Here is a 10,168-nt window from a genome sequence, read left to right as displayed (position 1 = left end):
CTTCATATTTTTCAAAACATTCTGAATGAACTCCCTAATGATTCAACTTCTTTACCGCCTATATTGATATTAAAAAATAAAGCACCGACAAATCGCGTTTCTGAAATAGTTCCTTTTCCGCCTACACGGAAACTGCGGCGTTCTGAAGTTGTCAACCTGGCTCTACAAAATATGGCATCTGCGGCTGCTAGAAGAGAGAAATCAGCTAAACGTCCTGGTCGTTTAAAAACTTTGTCAGTTGGTCAATATGTGTTAATTAAGTCTCATCGTTTGTCTCACAAAGAAAAGGCTTGTGTCGCAAATTTTTTCTGCTTTATAACGGTCCATATAGAGTTCGCAAAATTATTCGTGATAACGCTGTTGAAGTAGAAACTCTTAAATCACGGCGCTCTAAGGGAATACATCATATATCGAACGTTAAAATTTTTGTGGAATGACACAATTTTGACAAGTTAACAGTTACATGCAAACACGCGGAGAATACAAGGATACCGCGCCGTGTTCTGGCGACAGCACATACAAAAAGCGACAGTCAGTCTGCGCGCCGCACAAGGTAGTCGTTGACCGCAAACAATTACTTCCTACGTCACGCGTACCTACAGCTGATCGAGCGCTCAGTGCAAATACACTGACAGCCGTAGACAAATACACAGTCTAATTTCTCCGATTAAATTCAGTATCAAGCTATAGTGACTTGATAAATTATGTTATCAACGTTCAGTTTTTTCCAGGAAACAGTTTTATAAAATATTTAAGAACTTCAGATATGTTCTAAGTGTGTCCGACGTTAAGAGGACTTGCTATCGAAAAAATTTCGGGAAGAATGGAATTTCGAAGAAGAAAGTAATAAACTAAAAAGCTAACTATTAACTGAGTTTATTTTTCAGGTAACATATTTCTACTTAGGTATGAACTTTATACGTAATTTGCTGCCCGCTATTACATGATTTATACTTTGTGTTAACTGATTAATGCATCGCTTGGCTGCTCTGCTTTTTCACTGATGTCATATTTTTTTATTATGCGCCTGCTGTGCCTATTTATTTAAATTATAGTTGTCACCTGATTAGTTGTGCTGATATGGTTATGTATGTAAGTTATACTTTGTGATTTATCTGCTTGCGCCTTCATGTTTACTTATTGAGATTACATATGAACATTTATTTGATTATGCTGATATGATGCTAATGACTTGTTTATTATGTAAGATATATACTCGCTCCTTTGTGTATGGATTGCATATTTACACATTTCTGTTTTGTTCTCATAACTACCCTTTAATTTGGTATATAGAAATGTTTATATACTGTGTACGAACATTTAGTTTAGGTTACACAATGGTATTAATTATAGATTGTTCGCTTGGCAGAGCCTCGTTGTAGGGATTTTGCTACATCCACTTTTTGACATTCTGTTCTCTACTAGTATATTTACTCGCTATTGCATGCTTTACTTACGCTCAGTGCTTCATATTTTAAGATAAGAAAATGAACTGCTATAATTCTTCGAACTACATTGCTACAAGAAACTTTATTGAAGTCACATGAGCTGGAGGTTTTATGGAAGCTGTATAAATTTATGCTAGTAGAAAGGAAGCTAACAACATGAAATACCAACACTAGCTTTAGACCATTGACAGTTATTACACTGCATTCTTCATGAGCCATTGAAATGGCAAGTGACACTTAACACAAAGAACTACTCCACACATTTGCTTCTGTTTTGCCATGATTCTTGAAGTGGTGTACACACTGTGAAATATTACGATTTATTCATTCAAAGTCTTATGTAATCATTCATACTATGTACTCGCACAGTTATTCATACTGAAGGCTGTTAGAGGTCATGTATGCATTTCTTTTTTTTATGATGGACAGGGTAACCAAAATGTATTTTATAATTCATAATGAGTAGAAGATTTGGCTCAGGCGGATTACACAGAGGTTGTGTGTGGACATTGTGTCTTTGGATTGTATGGGATGATGAACTGAAGTTTGCACTAGGATTTTATCTGTACTTGTTTGAGGAGACTGACTAGAGGAAAGAGTTGTTATGGAAGTGAAATGATACTGGTATGTGTATCGACGTATTGAAGAGGTATTATTGAAGTATTGAGATTGTGTGATGTTGATGATTATTGGAGTTTTGATGGATAAGAGGTAAGGTAAATGATATTGGTGATAAGGTTTATATGTATCGACATATTGAAGAGGTATTATTGAAGTATTGAAATTATGTGCTTCTGATGATTATTGGAGTTTTGGTGGATAAGAGATAAAGTAAGTGAGGAGCACATTTTGTGTTGTTGGTTTATATGGAACAAGAAGGATGAAGATAGCAGACTAGAACACTCCAGTTGAAGGAAGATTGTCTACACACACACTTTGTTAAATCAATAAACAGTACATACTTTTTTTTGGAGAGAGGAAGTATTTGCAGATCTTGGCACATTGACAGTTGTTCAGAAACCTTACATTTTGATTTGGCTTGGCAAACATTGGTCTTGACATGATGATTATGACGTTGACTAACTATTATTGACTGTTATACACTGCTGCCACTACTACTTGATACACATGTTGAACATCAAATTTTGACAGAATTGCATTTACACAGTTAACACTATTCAATTACACAGTAGTACTTAATATGTGGATGAAAGATGAGTGAGTGTGTTTTATGTGTTTTCCTTTCCTAATCCCAAATAATTTGTACCGACCTACCTCCTAAATATTATTTTATTTGTTTGTTGTGGCTTGCACTGATACCCATAAATATTATAGGTTTACTGATATTTGTGTATTTGTAATAGTTAATATGACAATTATCTGATATCATTTGTGTGTTTATTATAATTTGTATGTTTAGTGTAAGAGCATTGATAATAATTTTGTAAAAGCAATTGTGTGTGCATTCAAACTGTTGTTCGTGCTTACACTTATTAACATTGGTGGGTGTCACTTGGAAATGTTTAATTTCTGCTGAGAAACTCTGATGAACTGTGTAATTATTGCTGGTGAATATTATGGACTGTTACCTGCACCTGTTCAACATTACTGGGTGCCACTGGTGGAGCTGCTTCTACTGAAATGATGTCACTTGTTGCTGTCTGCACCTGTTCAACATTACTGGGTGCCACTGATGGAACTGCTTCTACTGAAATGATGTCACATGTTGCTGTCTGCACCTGTTCAACATTACTGGGTGCCACAGATGGAACTGCTTCTACTGAATGTTGCTGTCTGCACCTGTTCAACATTGCTGGGTGCTACTGTTGGAAATGTCAACTACTCTGAGGAGTGCTACTTGTTTATTGAACTATTGTAAAGATTTTATGTGAATATTTGTGTAAACTGATTTAGTGTGTATTTACTGTTTATGAAATGTTATGAGACTCTTACCTGCACCTATTCGTCATTGTTTATGAAATGTTATGAGACTCTTACCTGCACCTATTCGTCATTGCTGGTGCCATTGATTGAACTGTTTAACTACTCTGACAAATGATACTTGTGTAAACTATTATGTAAAATTACATGTATGTAAGCATTTGCACTCCTTATTGTATTTTATATATTAGGTTATTGAAGGATCAGTGCAAAGCCAAAATTTATTAAGTTCTGTGATATTTACTTATTAATATCATCTTTTATTTTTGTCTGTGTTTTTTGGACGAATTTGGTAGTATTTTTCACCACCCATGCTGGCAAAAATACCATCAGATTCTGGCCCGTGGAGGAGGGGCATACGAAAGGTGGCTACACTGAGTCACAGCGCCAGAGATTGAGCCAAAGATTATTATTCCGCCGCCTCCACTGGGGCAGTAGTAGTTCAGAGGTTGCCGTGGCCCATAGTTGTTGAGAGGATGTCGATGGCAGTACTAGTTCAGAGGATGTCGAGTGCAGTTGTTGTTCTGATGGGCGAGAGAGTAGATGCTTCTCGATTGGTGTAATGTATAGATGGTAGATGTTGCAATGATCACAGTGTATTTTTCGTCAATATATATTGATGTAAAAAAAAATTTCACATTTCTTTAATGACAATGCCTCTTGGTCACAGGTTCAGTCAACAAAGCATCTGGCTCGTGTTCATGTATCAGACTTGTAATTCTGGTTTCTATGTGCAATTACAGTATTTCTGGTTTTTCAATTAGTTCATTGTAAATGGTGTTTAAAATATCTTGTCATGTTGAGGAAGAATCGTGCCAGATACATGCACGTTGAATCACACTACCACACATAGGACAGTTACACTTGTGCTTTGTTGTTTAGTAGCTTTTATAGTTGCAGGGGACTTAATTAATCAATTATGTAAACGGAAACTTCTTATCATACTTTATTGTTATTTTATGCAGTCAGATTGCGTACTAATACTACTCAGGGGCAACCGGTTACGAGACTTCGCAACCGGACACACAGCTACTAAAATTATTGAATTCATTATTTTTTTAAATTAAGCCCCCATGCAGACTATGTACCAATATTGATAAATGGATTAGTAATCTTGTTGGAGGTAAAATACAAGCTAAAAGAGATTGCTGAGATACGGAAACTAACGATGAAGGGAGAGACCATAGAAGGTAAGTAAAGTCCTTAAAAAATATTATTATAATGAGTTGATTCACGGAAGACGCTATTCACCACTATAAAAATTTGATAAATTTTTTGTCCCGCAACCTGGGGCTATGATTACAAGTCCTCTACTTGCTATAATCACGATATTTGATGACGTAATTACATAGCTACTTCAGTCGCTGAATTTGAGTTCTTCGTTAGCCACAGATAAGGTAATGTCTTCAAGCAAATGGTTTATTTTATTTTATTTACCCGTTAAGATACTTAGGACCAAACTGAGGAACAAATCTACAAGGTCGTGGAACGTGTCAGTGCATGAAATTACAGCATACAAGTGATAACAGATAAAATAAAATGTTTATGAATCCAAAAAGTCAAGCCATAAGTTTGAGTACACGCAGTGAACATTATAACATAGGAATAAATTTTTCAATGAACTCGTCAACAGAACAGAAGCAGAGACGCATGAGAAAACTCTTCAGTTTCGATTTGAAAGCGCGTGGATTGCTGGTAAGGTTTTTGATTTCTTGTTGTAGCTTATTGAAAATGGATGCAGCAGTATACATCACACATTTCTTCACTAGAGTTAAGGAAATGCGATCCAAATGCAGATTAGATTTCTGCCTAGTATTAACTGGATAAAAGCTGCTAACACTTGAGAATAAGCTCATATTGTTAATAATAAACGACAGTAAAGAATAAACACTGTGTGATCAGAAGTAACCGGACACGCTCAAAAACATACGTTTTTCGTACAAGGTGCATTGTGCTGCCACCTACTGTCAGGTACTCCAAATCAGCGGCCTCAGTAGTCATTACACATCGTGAGAGATGAGAATCAGTTGCTTCGCGGAACACACGGACTTCGAACGTGGTCAGGTGATGGCGTGTCACTTGTGTCATACATCTGTACGCGACATTTCCACACTCCTAAACATCCTTAGGTCCACTGTTTCTAATGTGATAGTGAAGTAGAACCGTGAAAGGACATGTTCAGGCAAAAGCTGACAAGCCGACCTATCCAGACCATCACACAGGAATTCCAAACTGCATCAGGATCCACTACAAGTACTACTACAGAAGGGACGTGAGAAAACTTGTATTTCATGGTGGGGCGGCTGCTCATAAGTCACACATCATGCCGGTAAAAGCCAAACGACGCCTCGCTTGGTGTTAGGACCGTAAGAATTGGACTACTGAACAGTGGAAAAACGGTGTGGGGAGTGACGAACCACGGTACAAAACGTGGCAAAATTTTCAAATATGTGTGAAATCTTAAGGGACTTAACTGCTAAGGTCATCAGTCCCTAAGCTTACACACTACTTAACCTAAATTATCCTAAGGACAAACACACACACACACCCATGGCCGAGGGAGGACTCGAACCTCCATCGGGACCAACTGCACAATCCATGACTGCAGCGCCTGATACTGCTCGGCAAATCCCGCCACAATGTGGCATTCCGGTGGCAGGGTGTGGGTATGGCGAATGCCTGGTGAACGTCATCTGCCAGCGTGTGTAGCGCCAACAGTAAAATTCGGAGGCGGTGGTGTTATGGTGTGGTCGTGTTTTAGATGGAGGGGGCTTGCACCCCTTGTTGTTTCGCGTGGCACTATCACAGCACAGGGGTACATTGAAGTTTTAAGGACCTTCTTGCTTCCCACTGTTGAAGCGATATTCGGAGATGGCGATTGCATCTTTCAACACGATCGAGCACCTGTTCATAATGCACGGCCTGTGGCGGAGTGGTTACACAACAGTAACATCCCTGTAATGGACTGGCCTGCACAGAGTTCTGACCTGAATCTTCAGAACACCTTTGGGATGTTTTGCAACGCCGATTTCGTGGCAGGCCTCAGCGAACGACATCGATACCACTCCTCAGCGCAGCACTTAGTGAAGAATGGGCTGCCATTCCCCAAGAAACCTTCCAGCACCTGACTGAACGTATGCCTGCGAGAGTGGAAGCTGTCATCAAGGCTAAGGGTGGGCCAGCACCATACTGAATTCCAGCATTACCGATGGAGGGCGCCGCGAACTTGTAAGTCAGTTTCAGCCAGGTTTCGGATACTTTTGATCACATAGTATATATATAGAGAGGCCAATGTCAGAATATCCAAATTAGTTAATAGGGGTCGACAAGAGGTTCGCGGACTCCCTTATTGCCCGAACTGCCGTTTCTGAGCCAAAAATATCCTTTGAGAACGGGAAGAATTATCTCAAAATTTAATACCATACGACATAAGCGAATGAAAATAAGCAAAGTACACTAATTTTCGTGTCGAATGATCACTTACTTCAGTTGCCGTTCAATAGTAAAAATGGCAACATTAAGTCTTTGAACAAGATCCTAAAGTTGGGCTTTCAAAGTCTGTTTACTATCTACGTGGACACCTACAAATTTGATCCGCTCCGTTTCATTAATCATATGCTCAATCTCAGAATTTAAAATTGTTGTATTGTGTGTTAGAAACTGTAAAAGCTGAGTCTTACTATCATTTAGCGTTAGTTCTTTTTCTACAAGTCATGAACGAATGTCACGAACTGAGTTATTTGAAACAGTGCCAATGTTGCTCACACCATCCTTTATTATGAAGCTCGTAGCTCGTTTCATCAGCAAACAGAAATATTTTAGAAGTGTGTATAATACCAAAGAGCATATCATTTACGTAAATATGGGACAAGAGTTGCCCCAGCACTGATCCCTGGAGTATCCCCCCCCCCTCCCCCCCATTTGACTGTATCCCACTCAGACCCCACATCACAGCATTTCTCAACACTGTGAATAATGACCTTTTGCTGTTTGTTGTTAAAGTAAGAGGTAAGCAAATTGTGACCAACACTCATGCTCATAAATTAAGGGTAATTCCAAAATGTGGTGCCACACAACGTGGCAGTACATAAAACTGGCGCTAATAGCATAGGCAATTAGCGAACACACACGGATCTGTAAGTCCACGGTACTGGTGATAAGTTGAGAAAACCGTCCCGATACACATGTGCTACAAAACGCCACTGTTACCTGCGCATGTACCCCGACATCAATATGGGATATGATCACCATGCACACGCCCACGGGCCGCACAACGGGTTGGCATACTCTGGATGAAATGGTCGAGCAGCTGCTGGGGTATAGCCTCCCATTCTTGCAACGGTGCCGGTGTCGTAGGGGTTTGAGGACGTGCTGCGATTCGACCATGGGCATCCCAGACGCGGTCCATGGCGTTTAGGTCTGGAGAACAGGCAGGCCACTCCATTTACCTGATATCTTCTGTTTCAGGTTACTCCTCCACGATGGCAGCTAGGTGGGGCCGTGCGTTATCATCCATCAGGAGGAAGGTGGGATCCCCTGCACCCCTGAAAATGCCGACATACCGGTGCAAAATGACGTCCCGATACACCTGACCTGTTACAGTTCCTCTGTGGAAGACATGCACCAATCATAGTCCCATACCCACAGCATCAAACCACAACCTCCAGACAAATCCCTTTCAAGGACATTAAGGGGTTGGTATCTGGTTCCTGGTTCACGCCAGATGAAAACCCGAGAGTATCACTGTTCAGACTATACCTGGACTCGTCTGTGAACATATCCTAGGACCACTGCTCCAATAATCATGTACTGTGTTCTTGACACCAGGCTTTACGGGCTCTCCTGTGACCAGGGGTCAATGTAATGCACCTTGCAGGTCTCCATGCGAATAAACCATGTCTGTTCAGTCGTCTGTAGACTGTGTGCATAGAGACAGCTGTTCCAGTGGCTGCGGTAAGGTCCCGAGCAAGGCTACCGCAGTACTGTGTGACCGTCTGCGGGCACTGATGATATGAGATCGGTCTTCTGTGGTGTTGTACACTGTGGACGTCCCGTACTGTAGCACCTGGACACGTTTACTGTCTGCTGGAATCGTTGCCATAGTCTTGAGATCACACTTTGTGGCATTAGGAGTTCCCGTGCTACGACCTGTTTTCTTTGACCTGGCTCCAGTCGCCCTAGTATTCTGCCCCTCACAGCGTCATCAATATGTGTTCATTGAGCAATTTTCAACACACAGTCACTATTAGCACGTCTGAAAACCTCTGCACTCTTACTCGCTGCACCATACTCTGACATGCACCAACACCCCTCTGCGTATGTGGACTGCTGCCAGCGCCGCCGTGCGACGACCGCAGGTCAAATGCACCGCATGGTCATAAACTGAGGTGATTTACACCCACAAACCCACCACCAGAGCGTTGTTTCACCATGTATAGCGTTGTTTCACCATGTATCAGCATTATCCTTAATTTATGAGCATGAGTGTACTTCCCATATTCCATAATGGTCCAACTTGTGGAGCAAAATTTCGTGATCAACACAGTCAAACGGCTTAGTTAAATCTAAAACTATGTCTAGCGTTCGACACCTTTTGTTCAATCAATGCAGTACCCCACCGAGAAAAGAGAATATAGTTTTTTTAGTTGTTAAACGGCTTCTAAAGCCGAACTGTACGTTGGATAGCAAATTATGTGATGTAAAATGATCAATTGTCCTTACATACACAGCCTTTTCAATAACTTCAGCAAACACTGATGGCATCGAAATAGGTCTACAGTTACCTACATTATCGCTTTCTCCCTTTTTATAAAGCAGCTTTACTACTGAGTACTTTACTCGTTCAGGGAACTGACGATTCTCAAATGATAAATTACATATGTATCTAAGTAAAGGGCTAAAATGAGCAGCAAAGTATTTTAATATCCTGCTAGGCACTCCATCATATTTTAATATCCTGATAGGCACTCCATCGTATCCCTGAGAGTCCTTAATCTTCAGTGATTTAATTATTGACTGATCTCCCCCTTGTCAGTATCACAGAGGCGAATCTCAGACATCAATCTCGGAAAGGCATATTCCAAAAGTGTTATATGATTTCCTGCAGAAAGTTTTTATTTAATTCATCAGCAGATTTTCAGAAAATAATTGTTAAATACCGTACATATATCTGACTTATGAGTAACAGAAATACTTTTACTACGAATTGACTTTATATCGTCAACCTTGTGCTACCGACCAGACACTTCCTTCACAAACGACCATATGATTCTAATTTTATCCTGTGAATTTGCTATTCTATTTGTGTACCACATATTCTTTGCCTTCCTAATAACATTTTTAAGCATCTTACACCACTGTTTGTCATAGGCTGCTGCAGCTTCATTGTGACTACTTCTAATATTTTGATATAATTTCCTAGTTGGTCTACATGGTATCCTTATCCCACTAGTCCACTACCCAGGCTACATTTTACTGCTCCTCTTTTTTAGATTATTTATCCAAAATATTTTCAACTGTGCGTATCTTCATCTTCTCTGTTAATCTCGTATGTTAAGGGACCAAGACGGGTACTCAATATACCAGAATGTTTCAAACAAATGATTTGCAAGTTAATTCTTTTGTGTATGAATTGTATGATTGTCAAGAACAATAGAACATGACAAAGTCCTAAAGCGAAGGACGGGCGACTATGTTCAACATCCTGTCGACGTCAAAGTCATTAGAGACTGAACATTAGATGAGATTGGAGAAGAATGGGGAAGAAAACTGGCCGGCTC

The sequence above is a fragment of the Schistocerca piceifrons genome, chromosome 2, assembly GCF_021461385.2.
Source record: "Schistocerca piceifrons isolate TAMUIC-IGC-003096 chromosome 2, iqSchPice1.1, whole genome shotgun sequence".
NCBI lineage: Eukaryota > Metazoa > Arthropoda > Insecta > Orthoptera > Acrididae > Schistocerca > Schistocerca piceifrons.
The sequence above is the reverse complement of the archived record's forward strand: the minus strand, read 5'-3'. Positions refer to the sequence as shown.